At 40.1% G+C, this 6,000-nt stretch overlaps 1 protein-coding gene across 1 annotated transcript in view; it reads left to right on the top strand.

The window, feature by feature from the left end:
* The first annotated feature begins 585 nt into the window (after positions 1-585).
* Positions 586-6,000, top strand: part of LOC149460925 (multidrug resistance-associated protein 1-like) — a 251,799-nt gene continuing 246,384 nt past the window's right edge. Inside the window, exon 1 of the mRNA XM_089679077.1 lies at positions 586-739. The gene's annotated coding sequence lies outside the window, so the exon portion shown is untranslated. The remainder of the gene's footprint in view (positions 740-6,000) is intronic.

Here is a 6,000-nt window from a genome sequence, read left to right as displayed (position 1 = left end):
GTGCAATATACATGCGTCCCCGCATATGTGGGAACCTAGGCTTATAATACATCAAAAACACACATAGAAGTGCATTAAAACATTCATAAACCTGTTACAAAAACACAGACGAAATGTAAAAGTACATTTGTGAACAAAGCCAGCAAGCACCTCATTGAATCCTCCCAAAAGTAATTTTTTTTCAAATTCTAAAATAGTAAGATCAGATATATACTTAAAAAAATAGAGTGGAAATATAGCTTGACTACATGTGAGACCTATATTTTATTGTGTGACATTTTCATCATCTGCACTACATTGGATTTAACTGAAGTAACTGTCATTAGGAGCTAAATGGCGTATTTCCATATCTCCTATGCGGTGGCAGCAGCAACACCTTCTGTCTATGTTATTGTTATTATTATATATATATTATTGATCTAGCACCAACAGCTTGCACAGCGCTTTACAACATGAGAGCAGACAGTACAATTACAATACAATTTAATACAGGAGGAATCCGAGGTATTCAGCTATGGCTTTGAATAGTCATTTGTTGTCACACATGTTCTTCCTGAGCTCCACCTTCCCAGGACATGTCTCCAACCAGCTAAAATCTACTGCTAGTCTTTCCTCTGAGCCCGCCCTTGTCACAGCGTAAGTGTGGAATAGGAGCAGAGGGAATACTATGTGCACTAAGGGAACAGGAGTCCTTGAGATCATATGTACGGATTGCTGCATGTTCTAGAACATCTCCGGGGTATGTAATAGTGTCTTTGTTTACACGGCATATCACTGTATATTGTATGTTACTACTTCCTTTACAGCACACAGCAAGCTGACCTCTGCCTGACAGTAAGAAGAGGAACTATTCTCTATGTACATGTGACTACTGCAGAACATTCACTGGCAGCTCTGCTAAACAATGAGTTAATGTGGGTGATTTATATATATATATATATATATATATATATATATATATATATATATATATATATATGAGGTGCATAAATATGTATGTGTGTATATTAGGCTTTATATCATGAATGTATGTCGGTTCCAGTGTATCGCTGTACAAACGAGTGTTTGTATATTTACATTATATGTCATACGTTTTACTATTTATGTTTTATCTGGTTATTTTAGTCGTGCAAGGATATAGTTTTATTATGAGAAGGCTGGATTTACAGTGTTGCACATCCTTAACACATGCATGTTTTGTACGTTTTGCATTGAATTATTAGGGCTCATTCACACTGGTGTACCTATCCGTATCTCTGTGTGAAGGGCCGTCTTTGGCCACATGAGATACACAGGTCTTCCATGCACCCATGTGCAGGCAGTCTCATTGATGTCTGTTGGGATGCAGCAGCTGCATGGACACAGCTGCTGGTCCCAATTTGACAGACATGGGGGTGTGTGTCCCTGAACACACACTGTCTGAGATTTTAACAAAATCAGAGACTGTTAAGGGATATATTCACACCTTTGTACTTCAACGGATTCACGACCGCCCCATAGCAGTACTACTGCTGCAGGGCAGCAGGGCTGCACTATATATGTGATTTTGTATTTACGGGTAGGGAATTTCAGGGTATGGTAGACGCCCTACCCACGCCTGCCATTGGGGGCTTCAGCTGTCAATCATCAGGTCCCTGCTGGAGATTCCCCACTGGCACCCGGCATTTGCCAAGGAACACTGACAGAGGAGGGGTCTGTATGTAAAAAAATACAGATCTTTCCCCTGTCAGCACCAGCATGCTGCTTTGTATTGCTCTGCGTAGCAGAGCTATACAAAACAGCATGATTACACAGTAAAACACACACAGCACATAATGTGAAACGCACACAGTTGACACTTTGATCGCCCCAGATGTTAACCACTTCCTTCCCAATGTCATTAGTATAGTGTCAATGCTTTTTATTAGCACTGATTACTGTATTAGTGTGGGGATGTCAGTGGCAGTTAGTCAGTTCTGCAGTCCTGCTATAAGTCGCTGGTCTCTGTTTCAGAACACAATAGCACAGTGGGGGAAACAGTTGTATTAATATTGCATAGTTAGTACAGCGACCTCGAGTTTTTTTTGTTCAGCCTGCTGGGTTAAATACAGAAAAAAACTAACATGTATACCAGGCTTTAGGCACTGCCAAATCTCACCTGCTGTCTGATATAGAACCAATCTATGCCTAGTCTGGCAATTTAAGCTGAGCTTAGAGCAGCCATCATTGCCCAAGTAACAGTTGTCCATGTGTCCCTGAGCCCTGTACTTGGGTCTCCTTGTCCCTGGGAGTTCCGCTGTGAGGGTTCTGCTGTGTACTCTGTTCACCACTTCCTAGAAATCCTGTACCCTATCTTGTGAAGTTTGGCTGTCTACTTTGCTCACCTTTCCCTAGAGATCATACACACTGAGCCATAACCCATTCCTGTGTGTGCCACACAGTCTCCAATCACCTGGGACCCCTGTACACTGTGCTGTATTCAACTCTTGTACCCTGTATGAAGTACTGATCCACTGCTTGTCATTCCAGTGGCTGGCACCTTGATGGAGCCTTTCATTCACCTTGCCTTGCCTAGTAGTTACTGGGGTAGCAACCTGGGAGCAGACATTAGCCAACCTATTTCCACCATCTGGAACTCTGGAGAAGACCACCTGTTCCTTTGACTCTGCTCCTAGGTGTGGTCATCGTTCTCTCTGGCTGTGGTCCTTAACACTTATTTGTTTCTTTTTTTGTCTGCTCAATATACCATTGAACGCGTTTGCTTTATCTTTTTGATTAGTACAAAAGGTTACAATTGATTTTGCCAAAAATCTTGTGAGCAGATACCTTGTACATAAGGAGGGGCTATGGAGAGGGGGAGAGGTCTGTGTTCTACATGTCTTATAATGTGTAATACATTATAGTTAAGTAGGCAGGGTTGACAACAGATTCTCAGGATTCAGAGCTGAAAAACACTGGTTTGTCAAGGCAAAGAGAAATGTTGGAGCATACTATATTTCTGGCAGATCAACATTTATTTTGCTGTACTTGAGGACAGCACCAGTTGAGGAAGACCTGGTATCCTTCTGTCCCCTTCCAACTGCCAACAATTCTTTGCTCTGAAAATAAAGCTGCTGTAGCTGCTGCTGTTGTAAAAGAAACTTGATCATCATTTAAAAGATCAAGAGGATTTGCTTCATCTGCAGATGCTGTCAGTGAGATCTGGTTCAAATCTTTGAGGGTCTCTGTGCCACGTTTGCACAGGCACAGCAAGCAAATTAATTTGCTCTTGCACCATGCGATATCTGCGTTCAGGAACCCCCCCCCATTTTTCAGTGCACGGAGTGCCATTAAGCATTAATGGCACCCCGTGCATTTTCTGTGCAGCACCACATTTTGTGTGTGTGTGCATGCACAACACACTCCCGGACCCACACGTTTGTGAACATATATAGAAATGTTTATCCCACGCCTACTGAGGACCTGGGACCTACTGAGGACGTCACGTGGTGTGACGACACGTGTCTGGGTTGAGCCGTGTGTCAGAATTTGCCGGAGCCAGAAGTGACACAGGAGCCGTGGCCCCGCTGTTTATGTGCAAAGCTTCTATTTTTATTTTATATGTAAGAGCAATTTATTCAATACATTTTAAAGTTTCATAGTGTACTACACTATGGGATACTTCCATCTTGCATGGGTTTAATATAGAGGGAAGAAGATTGTAACTTAAAGGGCAAGACTACCGCATATAGGGACACATACATACCATATCCAGGAAACGCAAGAGCACTAATGCAGGCAATACACTGAAGTGGAGACATCACAAAGGGTCCCGTAAGGGAAAAAGGCACTTTGAGACCTGAACAGGGGCGGACTGACAACTCATGGGGCCCCCGGGCAATAGGGGATCATGGGGCCCCTGTGTCCTTGCCCAAACACAAAAAAGCCTATGAAAAAGGTACCAGGGGCATCTCATGGGGCCCCCTACTGACCCCGGGCCCTCGGGCAGTGCCCGAGTTTCCAAATGGTCAGTCCGCCCCTGAAAATTACAAGTCCATCTATTGAGGTGAGCGCAGTGGTGAAAGGTGGAGAGTATCACTATGTACATATTTGAAGAGTACAAGAGACTTTATAAAGTGAAAGAACTGCCCAGTATAAATGTATTGTTCATTTTGGCTGTTCATGATATATATGGACATATATACATATGTTTTTTAATGTTCAAAGGACATTTATGTTATGATATACACAGTAAGGTATTCTAGTATTTAAAGGAAAGGTGCAACCATATCTCTGTACATTATATGTTTGTGAACATAGCCTTAAAGCAATCTGACAAGTGTTAAAAAAAAGTTTTTTTTTCTTTTTTAAATAAAATTCATCTATTATTGACTCCCTTAGTTTACCCTAATCAGCTGTAATTAACTCCTTCTTTCCCTTCTCCCATCCTGCTTTTTTCTAATGTAATCTTTTTTTTCTTCATTAAATTTCTGTTAAATGTTTTCTTACTGTTACAAAAAAAAAACTGCAAAGATGAAAAAAAGCCCATTATTTCATTTGCAAATAACTTTGTAATGCCATATAAAGAAATTATTATTTAAATATTTTGAACAAGACAAATTATATATTTATGTTCTACAGCAACATTACAGTAACATTATTTTCTAAATGCATAATTGTCAAAAAACAAAAAGCGAGTTTTTTGTTTTGTTACTTTTTAAATCGAAGGATTGCATTAAAAAATAATTTTTTCAAGACAATATCATGAAGAGAAATCCTTGTTTATTAATTACAGGTATTTATAGCACGCTGTCAATCTATGCAGCGCTTTACAAGTATATACATTGTACATTCACAAGTCCGTAACCCTCAAGGAGTGTAAAATCTCGCATTCATACATACACATAGTAGGCCCAATTTTGACAGGAGCCAATGAACCTACCAGCATGTCTTTGAAGTGTAGCAGGAATCTCATGCAGGCACAGGAAGAACATGCAAACTCCAGGCAGGTGGTGCCAAGGTTGAGATTTGAACCAATGACCCTAGTACTGCCAGGCACAAATGCTAACCATTTAGCCACTGTGCTACCCATTGACAGCAATATACTGTTTAAATTTTAAAACTGTTTTAATAATGTATTACTTAGTTATCCTAAGTAATGACAAAGTTATTGCCAAATAAACAGGTCCATAGCAGAAATGTAAAAACTGCTCTGGTCCATAGGGAGATGTACAGGTGTGAGAGGGGAAGTGGTTAAAGGAATAAAACATGGTAAAATGTTTATTCAGTGCAAAGATGTACTAAACGTGTGTGTGTTTTTTGTTTCTAAGGCAGTATTGTGGTTTTTAAAGCAATGTGTTTAATGGGTTTAAATGGCTGCTGAAGGTTATAAATGCGTCTTTCGTTTATTTATTTTTTGCATTTTGGAATCTCTCAAGAGTTGCTGCTGCATTTTTTTTTTCTAGTTGCACTCTTTGTGCACAGGGCTTCATTGATAATGTATGCCATGTGATTGTGACTTCTGATTTGAATAACTATTCCAGGTCTGTGGCTCTAAAATTAGTAAAGCCATTGAAGCTGCATTTTGATGATGCAGTTGATGGCAGTTCAGAAATGAAAGCTTATGTATTTTCTCAGTACAATTTTTTATGTTATCAAAATGCTAGGCTTCTTTTGAACTTGGAATTCTGAAATCCGAGCTGCAGACTGGGTTGTTTCCTGCCCTGTAGGACACAGAAGATGTGGGTTGAGGAATGGCCAGGCACGCAGCTCTCTGAAGTCCAAAAAGTAGGAATTCAAAGTTTGGGTTGGAGATGAGTTTGGAGGGCGCTCAAGCTCTTCTCCATCTACCTCCCTGATCTACAATAGTATTTTGAATAACCAGAAATACAATGCAATCCAGTAAAAAAAAAACGCATTTAAATGTTTTATCATGCAGGTCAAATACGGGACATATAGTATAGAAGACCATTATTTAGAAATGCAGTGATATCTTATTCATGTATGCTGTAGGTAACTGTGACCTATGTGTACATTTCTTAT

Source organism: Staurois parvus, unplaced genomic scaffold (assembly GCF_062004578.1).
Source record: "Staurois parvus isolate SC_StPar_1 unplaced genomic scaffold, SC_StPar_1.0 ptg000217l, whole genome shotgun sequence".
NCBI lineage: Eukaryota > Metazoa > Chordata > Amphibia > Anura > Ranidae > Staurois > Staurois parvus.
The sequence above is the reverse complement of the archived record's forward strand: the minus strand, read 5'-3'. Positions and strand labels throughout refer to the sequence as shown.